General features: G+C 45.2%; 1 long non-coding RNA gene across 4 annotated transcripts in view; it reads right to left on the bottom strand.

Moving 5' to 3' along the window:
* The window catches only part of LOC137518731 (uncharacterized), a 51,933-nt gene that overhangs the window by 12,656 nt on the left and 25,263 nt on the right, over positions 1-14,014 (bottom strand). For all 4 annotated transcript variants that reach the window (XR_011020879.1, XR_011020882.1, XR_011020881.1 and 1 more), the window contains one exon: positions 1,704-1,840. This is a non-coding gene — a long non-coding RNA (uncharacterized lncRNA). The remainder of the gene's footprint in view (positions 1-1,703; positions 1,841-14,014) is intronic.

The following is a 14,014-nucleotide window of genomic DNA, read 5'->3' as shown; positions in this document are numbered from 1 at the left end:
TTCCATATTGTTTTTATTTTGGCTATTTGTTCCCCTCTGCAGATACTGCTTTGTTACCTTGCATTTAATATTTCAGCTGGACCTCTGTTTTGTGTTTTATATCTGTAACTCCACTGACAGCAGTATTAGTACATGTTAAGCTGTTAGGGTTTAAACACGAAGTGGAGACCAAAATTCATTCATTTTCGTTTTTATGACACTGAAATGAGCAGGCTTGCACTAGCATATTCAGAATTACAATTTAAAAAGGAAAGGGTATATAAAAATGCTCAAACCACTAGTGCAAAAGAGTTGAGACTCTCTTGTGATCAGTACCCAGTGGAGCTTAGAAGACACTTTACTGCAGTTTTCTTGTCTTTAATTATTGAGGTTTGTACAGATTCTTATACATGAATTACCTACTGTACTAATTTGTCTTGTATGGCACAGCATGGAAAGACTTGGATACATGGATATTAATGAAGAGCTGCTGTTCTTTTTCTTCATTGTTTTACATGACTGGGCAATCTTTGTAGAATTTTGCTGTTTATTGTACAAAATTGTAATTTATACTCAGCTGTACTGTTATTGGTACATATATTTTCTTTGTGTTTGTTTAGAATAAAAACTCTGTACTTCTGAAATTTAGTTGTGTGTTGTTTTGTTTTGTTTTTTGCCTGTACATGACACAAGGGCCCACATGCAATTAACTTTTGTTAACGTTTTCTCCTAGGTGATATTTTCACACCTTGCCAATAATATCCAATTTAAAGTGAACTCGAGGTGAGAATAATATGGAGGCTGCCATATTTATTTCCTTTTAAGCAATACCAGTTGCCTGGCTACCCTGCTGGTCCTCTGCCTCTTATACTATCAAGCATAGACCCTGAACAAGCATACAGCAGGTTCGGGGTTTCTGACAATATTGTCAGAACTGCCAAGATTAGCTGCATGCTTGTTTCTACTGCAGCCAAATAGATCAGCAGGACTGCCAGGCAACTAGTATTGTTTAAAAGGAAATAAATATGGCAACCTCCATATCACTCTCTCCTCAGGTTCAATTTAAGCCAGCAAGCAAGCATATACTTAAAATTATTTTGATAGTACTTCAGTTGTGTGTGGGAGTGTAGTTTACAGCAGCGTGGCTCAGATGGTGGAAAAAAGTAATTGGTTGTGAGGGCTTAGTCACAGTGGGACCTTGCGTTGTAATGCGACGTTAAAGTCACAACGCAGCATTACAACGCAACGCAACAAAGGTGGTAAGGCATATTACCGCTGCGGTACCATTGCATACAATAGGTACAGTAAAGCATACAGGCAATGAAAAGTATGCTTTTCTGTACCTGGTAACGTTCGTGTTTAGTGTTACCATAATGCTACACGGTACAAAGCGATGCTAACGTCGCACTGTGGATGTCCCACAGGACTAGCTTTGCAGTGCGGTAAGCTGCATTATAAGACTTTATAATGCTGCTCCGCAATGTCCAACTGAATGTAGCCTCAAAAACCACTGGCGGTTGCCGCTTAACGCCTCTAAGTCACTTCACCTGGGGACATATCTCTTTCCCTGTCTATGCCTTTGGAAATTACCAGTGGAGAGGAAAAGATGAAGAGAGAAACGGTATGTTAGGGCAGGTATGATGGAAGAGGAAAGGTGAGGAATGAGGTGAGGGGGAACAGGATCAAGGGGACATGATATAAAGATGAGACAGTTGGATACTTACCTAAGATGTCCTCCTTGAGATCACTGTCGCTGCCTGGGACTCTGACAGTACTTGTGGATGAGTGACATACTGTGCAGGCGCAGATGTACCTGAGGTCTAGAATGCTTCCCTCTACCTAGGTAAGTATCTCCATAGACCTGCAGGGGAAAGAGGGGATTTTCAGTATGCTGTGTGCTTACCAGACAACATGCACGTTTACAGTTGCGGCTAAACTTTTTACGGTATGCTTCCCGTTGCACTTCTAATGCACAATGAAACTTTTCATCACCGCAACGTGCAGAGTGTGGAAGCTGGCTCATGTTTGAGTTGGGCTTTAAAGTGGAACTCACCTGTGCCCATGCCGTTTCAAAATGATCCTCCGTTCCCCCGCCACGGATCACTTTCACTTCTTTCTTTCACTGCGGCCTGTGCAGCAGTGGCCGTAGAGATTTTCTCTTATTTCTCCTGCTCAGGACGCTCCTGGCCACGTGAACACATACAAGAATACGTGTGGCTAGGGCGCAGTGGATGTCGACTTAAAAGTCTGCTTCCTCTGCGTGAAAAAAAAGTGATCTGCGGCCAGGGAACGAAGGATCGTTTTGAAACAGTGTAGGCACAGGTCGGCTGCAGGGGCCTGGCAGAAGCCCCAGGTAAGGGAAAAACTTTTTTTGGGGAGGGCTGGTGCACACCAAGAGCGCTTCTGAGCACTTTGAAAAGCGCTTGGCTAATGTATTTGAATGGGATGGATCACACCAGATGGATCACAAATGCGGGTCCTGCAGCATTTCTGCGCTTTTTTCTGAGGTGATTCAGCCTTAATGTTAAGTATAGGAAAGACTAAAATCACTCTGAAAAGCGATAGAACAGAGCAATTTTCCAAGCGCTGTTCAGTTCCAGCTCTACTGTAACAAAAAAAAACCCACTGCTACACCAAAACGCTCCAAAGATCGCTAGGCAAAATTAGAAAATTGCTAGGCTCATGAATAGAATCGCTCTGAAAAATCACATCAACAAGCGCTAGTGCTTTTTGGTGTGAGCTGGCCCTTCAGATACTTCAGTTCTGCTTTGAGATACATTTCTGTCAGATAGATTAACAAAATTACCTAGGTTAGGTTACAAGCTTGCCCGATAAAGTGAGTTTTTGTATCTAAAGTCTTTTTTTTCTCCCTTAAAGTGCTGTATTATGTGAACATCTAAAACATAACTACCACAGTATTTTTTAGCTGTATGTTTTCTGACATGTTAGTGTGATAGGGACGTTGGCAGTTAGTCACGCATAAACTGAAGCTTACTCTCCAGCACTTTCAGCTGTCACAGAATGAATGTGGAATATTGTCCATTCATAAATGAGAACTCTCAAACACTTGTTGGCATTTGTTTTTTTACTTACTTTTGACAGCACCTCTCTACTTCTCTTCTTTTTACAGTAGTTTTGAGCATTACTTATAGTTGTGACATGCAGTAAAATGTTTTCTTTGATCTGAAATTACGGTACTTTTTTTGTGTACAAATGCAATTTTTCCACAGACATCTAATGGAACATGGTAAGTGGGAGATAAAAGGCATCATGCTCTCATAGCGCATAGACCTATAGGAAGGTAGAAAGCTCTAGGTGGTGTGAGCCCTGGGGTGAGCTGTCTGTGCCTGTCCTCCCCTCCCCCCCCCCCCTTTGGAGTGTTGTGTGTAAGCCAGCACTGAGCTCTAAAGCTCGGGGTGACCCATGGTTCACTCCTTTCCCATGTGGTGCCTCCAAGTTAATGCACATGTAGCAGAACGCAATGGACGTTAAGGTAAGTGCCTGTTTTTAATATTGGGAGGTGGGTGCGGGCGCCCCCCTCCTGCTCTGGCCATGCTTGGGGGGGTCGCCTGCGCCACCCAGCCTCCCCCTCTGGGATGCTACTGTGGTTCCCAGGCAGTGAGAGAGCCTAGGGCCCCGCGGCCCCCCGGTTGTATGGGGGCATTGGGAAACCTCCCTGTGGTGCTCCTGGATAGTGCTAATGTAGCATGAACTGATTCCCGCAGGGCAACCGCTTTGCGGTATTGGTTTTTGACCCTGCATAGTTTGGCATGAGAAAGCAAATGCATATTTGCATGAGCTATGCCTCATGATAAGCCAATTAGGCCAGATTTGCAAAGCCAGATTTGTTAGGGTTAAACTTGGTGTTTGAACACGCATACATTTTCTTGTTCCAAGCACCTTTTCTACTTGCACTCCCCTCTGGCAGAATTCTCACCTCAGAGATAGAAGGCTTCAGCGTGTGTAAACGTCTCTTTATTAACCTCTTGACGACCAGCTAACGCCGATTGGCGTAAACTGGTCGTCTGCAAGTTTCCATGGAAACGGCCGCTCGTTCGAGCGGCCTTTCCATGTCCATTCACGGAGGCTGTCTCCGTGAACAGCCGGAGAGCCGCCGATTGCGGCTCTCCGGCAAAATGTAAACACGCGGGGAAGAAATCCCCGCTGTTTACATCATACGGCGCTGCTGCGCAGCAGCGCCGTAAGCCAGATCGGCGATCCCCGGCCTCTGATTGGCCGGGGATCGCCGGCATATGATAGGCTGAAGCCTATCCTTCAATGCGCAGGACGGATAACCGTCCTGCGCAGGCCATGGAGGGAGAGGGAGGGACGGGAAGCCAGGGAGCGCCGAAAACGCTGCGGAGGGGGGCTTTGAAGAGCCCCCCCCCGCAAAGCGCAGAGAGCCGGCGGCGATCAGACCCCCCCAGCAGGACATCCCCCTAGTGGGGAAAAAAGGGGGTAAGTCTGATCGCCCTGGCTAAAACCTGATCTGTGCTGCGGGCTGGAGAGCCTACGCAGCACAGATCAGCCAGAAAGCCACTGGTCGGCAAGTGGTTAAAAGGATACCTGACCTGAGGCACAACAACCTAAGGTATGCAAAAAGGTAAGTTCTTGCTGGCTTCACATACTTCTGGGTGTTATCCAGTCCTATCCTCATCCCCCCCCCCCCCCCCCCATTCCCTAAAATCACATCATGAAAAATTTGCATCTTGGCTTAAGTTAAAGTTTTAAGACAGGAAAAAACAGGCTTGCTGCAATGTTCTCTCCTATTGTCCTGCTCTTAAAGGGACACTTAACTGAAAAAAATGCCCAGTTACTCACCTGGAGCTTCTTCCAGGCCTCTGAAGCCCTTCTGCTCACTCATGATTCTGAGCTCCGTCGCTCCTCCACTGTCCCCCTCCATAAGCCAGGCGAGTTGCCTGACCACTGCGTGTGTATGCCGCGGACTGTGCGCCTCTTCGGCAGGGGGCATTCTGCACATGTGCGGTAGCATTTTTGCTCACTGCGCAGATGCAGAGCGCAGAGGAGTGCATTGGAGGAAAACGGGGGAACAGAGTAGAACGGGATGACATCAAGGATGCAGAAAGATTTCAGGGGGCTGGAAGAAGCCGCAGATAAATGACTGGGCAATTTTTTCAATTAAAGTTTCTTTTGAGGGAAGTGAATGGGGCAGGGAAGAAGAGGGAATGGGAGGCTGATAGGTGGGAAAATTACGGTGAACCTGCCTCTTCCTGTCTGAATATTTGACTTTAGACAAAAGTCACATTTTTCTAGAAGCATTTATAGGAACCAGGGGCAACAAGGTGAGTAAAGGGTAACGCATTCAGGTATATGGAGCCAGCATGTACATACCTCTGTGCTTACCTTAGGTAGCTTTGCCTCCAGGCAAAAATGACCAGATGGTCAATCCTAACCGCATTTCACATTATATGGTTACTTAAAGTAACAGCATTTATTTGATTAATTTTATTACTTTCATTTTACCAAAAGAGGTCAGTGTTCATCAGGGCTGTGGAGTTGAAGTCAGAGCAATTTTGGGTACCTGGAGTTGGAGTCGGGAACAAAATGCATCGACATCCGACTCCTAATAAATTTAAACTATAATTAAAATAAAAAATATGATTAAATTGTTCTATTTCTCAGATCATATTTTTAATAAATAATTTGTATATACACTACAGTAATAGCAGTGCTCAGTCCACAAAAATGAAATAAAACCAATCAAAAAAGTGATTTGTGCTGCAGCAATAAAGCAGTCACTGTATTTTTAAAATCAAATATACATAGCTGATAATGACTGTATATCTGATGTGTACACGTTAATCTTTTATGTATGATATCTCTGCTGTAAGAATAAAGCCAAATGTGTAGTTGTATCACTAGTAATGTGTAGTCAGGACCCAACACAGAAATGAACACTACCTCAATTTTTGAACAGAAACACCTTCCCCAGTACCTCCAGATGGCAGCAATCGGAATCCTCAGCCGTGTCAGCTATCACCGTGGTTTTTTTCATCACTGCTAAACCTTTGCACCTCCCTCTGCCCCCCCCCCCCCTCCCAACTTCAATGTCTCCTTAGGGATAACAGATGATTGCCAAGTGCGACTGGTGTTGCCGTAGTATGGCAGCCTCGGTTCTTGGCTTTTAGACATGCAAATTTTGTATACAAATGTATGTACTCCTTTTGCTCATGCAATAAATTTATTTGATATGTTGTTAAATTGTGGGTTGTACAGCAATGTCCCTGTTATCTGGAACTCAGGCAACCGGAAGTCTTAACTAACCGGCATGCCTGATGACCCGATGCGGGCCAGATGACACACCAACTTCCGTGCATGGGAAAGACAGAAAGCTGACGGGTGCTGCAGGAAGGCTGCTACTTGTCATGGGAAGCTTGCCATGTATTAAGGAGGTGGAAGTTTGTGCTTTTTAGGCCAGTTGCTCAAGCAACCAGCAATCGCATGTATCCGGCTTTGGGCGATCCCCGCTGGTGCCGGATACCAGGGACTCAGCAACATATGCACTCCCCGCAGAGCTGTTGTGAATCCAGTGAAAATGTTGAGCATATTGAACGCAAAGGTGTTGTCTCTCACCCATATGCCTGGTTCACATCATGCACGAAGAATGTTTAACCCCCTTGCCGGTCTAATTCCCGCCAGCAAGGGGGCAGTGCAGCACTTTTAAAAAAAATAAAAATGTTTTTAATCATCCTCCTGCGCAGGTTAAAACCGAGCTGAGCTCGGGATAACCGGCAAGGAGGTTAATAGAGGAAGAATCCCCCCATTCTCCTGCAGAGTACCTGCACATCACACTTACATGTACCCACAGTGCCTGGTGGATGTTCTTTGTTCCTCTCTTCACCCTCTACAAGTACTCTAACCAAAGATTAGTTCTGATTTCTATTTAACAGCTACTCTATAGCTATATCCTAAGTTTAGTTTAAACACATCCCTGGTGTACATAAAAAAAAAACAGAGGTACACTAATGCTTAAATGCTGGAATGTCCCAACACAATGGCTATCATTCATAAAGCATTTCCACATGCGGAAATGCTTATAACAGCTGACTTTACCGAACACTCGGCAAAGTCAGCATTCATAAAGGCTCTTTCCGCATGAAAAAATGACACTACCGAGAAGAGTGATAAATCACCGCCTTGTGCGGTGATTATCGGAACAAATGTAGCAAAATGTTAATTCATAAAGAACACCGCAAGCGGTATGAGGTCGGGAAGTACCGCTCCCTCTGATGTGGCAATACCAATGTAAGTGAATGGAGACACAGACCTCCCAGGCAGCTGCAGCAGAGCGGAACACAGAGAAATGTTATCAACTCTGCAACTTCTGTGTCTCCGCCTGCCTACCGCCAGCCTAGTTCGGGGAATCTCCGCACTGCTACCGCACATGGATACTTTTTTATGAATGCCCACCCAGAAGTCTAAAATACCGCCAGCTGTGTTTTCCCGCACTGATTCCCCTTACCGACAGCTCCTTTATGAATGATAGCCATTGTCTGTTTATTAAGATTCACTGGAATCCTGTATCAGCTGGGTTCTGGTGCATAGCTCTGCTTTCTTGCAGAAAATGGCCCTGGCCAATTCTATATCATATATAGAAAAGGCAGAGGGCTTTTTCTGCTTGGTGGCATGGCTACACGCTGAAACCCGGCTGATATGGGGCTTCGGTGAATCTTATACAGACGACTTCCTGGGGCATTCACGTTGGCAATGACAGGCCGAGATGGGTAGAGTGTCCGCTTCCTGGCCAGGAGTTTTTTGTTTTTAAAAGCAGATGCCATCTTAATATAGCTTTAAAATTCCTAAGCATTGGCAGTAATGGAATGCCTTTTATGTTACATACTTTTAATCAACAAGATTGTAATATGCAAATTAGAGGAGACTGAGTCGAGGTGTCAGTGGAATCCTAAACTGAGGAGTCGGAGTATATTTGGACCGACTGAACAGCCCTGGTTTCCATACCATCAATGTAAGTCTGTAATATCACTAGAACAAAGAAAATGAACAAGGAGTATTATGACCTTGGGTTTTCTGGCATACAATAACATTCACAGTGTAAAAGGGAAAGCTTTTATATAATTTGTATTTGCTATTCGGATACTATGTAACCCATCCAGTATATTTCAATGACAAGAGAAAGCTTAAAGGGACTCCGAGCAGTGCAGAAACTATGGAAAGATGCATATCATTTTAAAGCTCTCTTTCTCCTCTTTCCAATGATAGGTAAACCGCCGCCCTACGCCTTTTAGTTTTCGCTATTTTCACGATTGAATTTGCTGCGGCCGCAATTTCAATCGCGAAAATAAAGAAAACTAAAAGGCGTAGGGCAACGATTTAGGTGTCGCCAGAAAGAGGCGAAAGAGAGCTTTAAAATGATATCCATCTTTCCATAGTTACATTGTATTACACAGGCCGACTTTTTCTGCTGAATGGAGCTGCTGACACTGGGGAAAGTGTCGTCCTGTGTAATGCAAGTAACTATGGAAAGATGGATATCATTTTAAAGCTCTCTTTCTCCTCTTTCTGGCGACACCTAAATCGTCGCTCTACGCCTTTTAGTTTTCTTTATTTTCGCGATTGAAATCGCGGCCGCGGCAATTTCAATCGCAAAAATAGCGAAAACTAAAAAGCGTATGGCGGCGGATTATATATCATTGGAAAGAGGAGAAAGAGAGCTTTAAAATGATATGCATCTTTCCATAGTTTCTGCACTGCTCGGAGTCCCTTTAAATGAGCATTTACACTTAAAAATAATGAGTACAACATAGAGTTCATATATTATATGCATTTTAAACTATACATATAATCCTATTAAGAAGTTTGGGTAGCTATCTCAGCCTGCATAATAATTCACTCCACAGTCAATGAAAATATAACAGTGATATTTCTTTCATCCTGTGAGAGATCGCAGAAAAGCCGCCGCGTGTGCTACTGAGGAGGCGGCTGATTCCGCGTCCAGTGCGGCGGTTTGCACGTGGAAACGTGTGTCTGGTAGCAGGGCAGAACGCGGAAAAGCAGCCACATGCAACAACAGTAAGGCGGCTGGTGCCGTGTCCAGCGCGGCGGTTTACACGCGGCAGCGTGTGTCTGGTGTGGCTAGGTCTGTGAGTGCACACAGGCTTAGGAATACATGCGCGCGCACTGAGAGGCAGAATTCTTATACTGGGCAGGGAGAGTCAGCTGACCACGCTGATCAGCTGACTCCAGAGCAGGATACTATTGGTTGAGCAATTAGGGGTGGTGCTGGAGAGCACTACTCCATATATAGTTTCTGCTGGCCAGTTGCAAGTTGTCTGCCGTTGCGATCACTACGTGGAAGCACTCAGACCTAGTCAGATCCTTCAGTGTGTTTGAACCAGGTGGACCTGGGAATTCACACTTAGCCAGATTACTTGAACTATTATCATCTGTATTATATGTCAAGCTAGTTCCAGGGTGTAGAGACCAAGGACCTCACACCCAGCTTAGGGAACTGTACTATCATTTGTGTTATACTCCAGACTAGTTCCAGGGTGCTGAGACCACGGACCTCGCACCCAGACTAGGGAACTGTATATTCATCTGTGTTATACTTCAGACTAGTTCCAGGGTGCTGAGACCACGGACCTCGCACCCAGACTAGGCATTTTTTGTTATCTGTTATGACTTATTGCTTTTCTGACTACTCCTGTGTCTTCTGATTCGGTACCTCGCATATCTGATATTCCGTTGCCAGACCCTGCTTGCCTTGGATACCGAATCAGCCTTCTGTCTTTGTACTTTATCTGTCAGTGTGTTGCCGACAAGGCGAGCCCGACCTCGAGAGCATTCTCTCCTGTTAAGAGATAGTCTCCAGACCAGATAGTGACATTCACCTTCAGGTGTCACTCACTCTCTGGCCTTCCCTATCTTCAGCCTGACTCCACCCCTTGAGGAGTCTCAGGCTGTTGGAAGGTTCCTGTGCTCTCAGAGCAGTGTTTCCTTACTGTCTATTATCACCTGCTCAGCAGGTGCATTACTCAAAGTACTACTGTTACACCAAACACTCACATACCAATCGGTGTCCAGAGGTTAGCAATATATCTGTATTATCGGTGATTCTGCAGATCATCAATAATCAGGTCTATATCTGCATTCTTGGTGATACTGCAGATCACCAATAATCAGATTCTCTCTGCGTGCTGACACCAATCGTTACAGAACGGCAGACCCAACCCAAATGGACGCACTTCACAGCCGTCTTAATGCACTCACCACTTTGGTGGAAACTTTCATCCGAGTGCTAGACAGTCACCAGACTCAAATCAACGCTTTGTCTGGGACTGTGCAAGTTTATCAGACGGCTGTGGACGCAGTGCGATCTCCTCCTAGCACAGACATACGCATGTCTGTACCTGAAAGGTTTTCTGGCCACAGATCTGACTTTCAGAACTTTAAAAACCGAGTGTTATCATACTTTGAGTTGAGACCTAATTCTTCAAGAACTGTAGCACAAAGAATTACATTTGTCAAGACACTATTGTCAGGGGATTCCCAGACGTGGGCATATAATCTCCAGCCAGGTGATAGTGCTTTGGCCTCGGTTGAGGCATTTTTTAAAGCTATGGCTATAATTTATGATGACCCGGACCCTGCCTCTACCGCTGAGCGGAAGCTCAAGACATTACGGCAGGGCAAGGGTCCGGTGGAAAATTATGCAGCTGAGTTCAGGAAGTGGGCAGTTTCAGCTAGATGGGACTTATTCGCACTTCTGGACTGTTTTTTATCAGGGTTGTCAGACGCGGTCTCTGATCTGATGTTGGGTCACCCCGAGCCAAAGTCTATTGATGAGGCCATTTCATCAGCCATCAGAATTGATCGTCGCCTACGTTATCAGAGACAGACTCGGGGTAGGAACGATGTGAGATATGTTTCCTACACCGCGCCTCAACCTGATTCATTTCCATCTGATACATCACCACCCGACTCACCTCCACCAGAACCAATGCAGATTGGGCGGTCGAGGTTTTCCCAGGTGGAGCAGAAGCGCAGAGAGACAAAACACCTCTGTCTATACTGTTCAGAGGAGGGTCATAAAGTTGAGAGTTGTCCCAAACGGTTGTTTCCTCTAGATGATAAACGTCTCCTTCTTCCTTGTACTATATCGTGGAAGATTAAGATAGAGACCACTGAGGCCTTCATTGATTCTGGCTCAGCAGCTAATTTTATGGATTATGAATTTGCTAAGAAATTGGGGATTCCGATCTCCCCACTAAAACAACAGATTCGGGTCACTGCGGTGGATGATTCCCCTCTGCAAAGTAATCACCCTCTTTCCCAGACCCCAGACTTGGGGGTCACAATAGGGGTGTTGCATAAAGAAAGTTTATCATTTTTTGTGTTACGAATGGCAACCTCCACGATCATTCTTGGCATGCCATAGTTACAAATTCACTCGCCTCAGATTAATTGGGCTACGGGTCAGCTCACAAGCTGGTCTGCCCATTGCTATCATCATTGTCTTGCGAAAGTAACCTTTGCCAAGATTCACATGGAGGGATTGCCAGATCAATATTCAGAATTTGCAGACGTGTTCTGTCCCAAGTCAGCAGATAAACTTCCTCCACACCGTCCCTTTGATCTCAGGTCTGGCTGTATGCCCCCTAGAGGTCATCTCTATAATTTATCTGGGCCAGAGAAATTGGCCATGCAGGAATACATCCGAGAAAACTTAGCTAAAGGTTTTATTCGCCCTTCTCGATCCGCGGCCGGGGCAGGGTTCTTTTTTGTGAAAAAGAAAGATGGAGGCCTCCGGCCTTGCATAGATTATCGGGGCTTAAATAAAATTACAGTAAAGAATCGCTATCCTTTGCCATTAATAGACGATTTATTTACTCAAGTCACCAATGCTAAGATTTTTTCAAAACTGGATTTGAGGGGTGCTTACAACCTTGTGCGGATCAGGGATGGTGATGAATTAACACACCCGATGGGCATTACGAGTACCTGGTGATGCCCTTCGGGTTGTGTAATGCCCCGGCCGTCTTTCAAGAGCTGATTAATGAGGTCTTTAGAAAGGTGTTTGGCAAATTCGTCCTGGTATACTTAGACGATATACTAATTTTCTCGTCCAACCTCTCAGAGCACAGAGATCATGTTAAGTTTGTGTTACGGAAGTTGAGACAAAACAGGCTGCACGCCAAGCTAGAGAAATGCATTTTTGAGGTGACCTCTGTTGCCTTTCTGGGGTACATAATTTAAACCTCTGGCCTCTCTATGGACCCTGGAAAAGTTTCAGCTGTTTTGGAGTGGCCTCAACCTGTGGGAGTGAAGGCTCTCAAGAGGTTTCTGGGGTTCGCTAACTACTATAGAAGGTTCATAAAGGGGTACTCTACGGTGATCTCACCTCTCACCAGTCTCACAAAGAAAGGGGCAGATACTCACCACTGGTCCCCTGAGGCCCATGCAGCTTTCTCCACTTTAAAGAAATTGTTCTGTACTGCACCCATTTTGAGACTTGTCGACACCACCTTCCCCTTTATCGTGGAGGTAGATGCCTCAGAGGTAGGGGTAGCGGTTGTGCTGTCTCAGCGTTCTGGGTTGCAGGGAAAGTTACACCCCTGTGCCTATTTTTCACGTAGGTTTTCACCCGCAGAGAAAAACTACGATATAGGCAATAGGGAACTTCTAGCCATTAAAGCGGACCCAAACCAAACATTTTTTTAATTAAAAATATTTAGTTGCACCACTCTGACACATACAAATATAAGTAAACACTCCTTCAAACCTATGATCATTTCAATGCATGCTTTTCACCCTTCTCTTTTCATAACTAGGGTTAGACTGGGGGCAGCCATTAGCAATTCCTCCATTGCCAGACACCATCTACTCCACCAGTTTGCCGGAAAAATCCCGGCAATTTGAAAGGAAGGGAGGGGTTCCTCCAATAAATGTAAAATATTTTATATTTGTCATCATGCAGCTGAAAAAAGGCTGCTATTTATTATTATAATTTAGAAAATAGATTTTATTTCTGAAATCTTGTATTTTTAATTTGGGTCCACTTTAAGTTGGCCTTTGAGGAATGGCGACATTGGCTAGAGGGTGCAGAACATACCATTACTGTCTATACTGACCACAAGAATTTGGAGTACATTGAGGGCGCTAAGAGACTTAGCCCCCGACAGGCTCGGTGGTCATTGTTCTTCTCGAGATTCAGATTTGTAATCACGTATACCCCTGGTAGTAAGAACATCAAAGCTGATGCTTTGTCCAGATGTTTTGAGCCCGAGACAGCACCGCCCTCAGACCCAGAAACCATTCTGCCGCAGAAAGTGGTTCTGGCCGCCACTGAGACCTGGAGGGACTGGACAAAAACGTTGAGTCCATTCCAACAGGATGTACCTGAGGGAAAGCCTGAAGGGGTCATGTTTGTACCACTGCCTTTTCATCTACAAATACTGCAGTTGTTTCATTCCCACAAGAATGCTGGGCATCCTGGGGCCACCAGAACTCAGGACCTCGTACCAAGATGTGCCTGGTGGCCATCATTGGCAACTGACTGCAAAGAGTATGTAAGAGAATGTGCAGTGTGTGCTAGAAGCAAACCCACCCGTCAGGCACCTGTTGGGACATTGCAATCATTGCCAGTCCCGAGTGAACCATGGACCCATCTGTCCATGGATTTTGTGGGCGAACTCCCCAGGTCTGAGGGCATGACGGTCATTTGGGTGGTAGTCGATCGTTTCAGCAAGATCAGAATCAGAATCAATTTATTTTCGCCAAGTAAGTTTGCACCTACAAGGAATTTGTCTTGGCAGTTGCTTAACAAACACAAACAAAAACAATACAAGGACAGACAGTGTGAATATTACAAGTTAAGGACGTTATAAGTATGGTGGCCCATTTTGTCCCCCTGAAAGGACTACCCTCGGCCCAGGAGTTGGCCGATATCTTCATCCAACATATTTTCCGGCTGCATGGTATTCCGGAAAATATAGTGTCAGATCGGGGAGTCCAATTTGTTTCAAAGTTTTGGAGGGCATTCTGCCATCAGTTA

The sequence above is a fragment of the Hyperolius riggenbachi genome, chromosome 5, assembly GCF_040937935.1.
Source record: "Hyperolius riggenbachi isolate aHypRig1 chromosome 5, aHypRig1.pri, whole genome shotgun sequence".
Taxonomy (NCBI): Eukaryota; Metazoa; Chordata; class Amphibia; order Anura; family Hyperoliidae; genus Hyperolius; species Hyperolius riggenbachi.
Note: the sequence above shows the minus strand (reverse complement) of the source record. Positions and strands in the feature narration are given on the sequence as shown.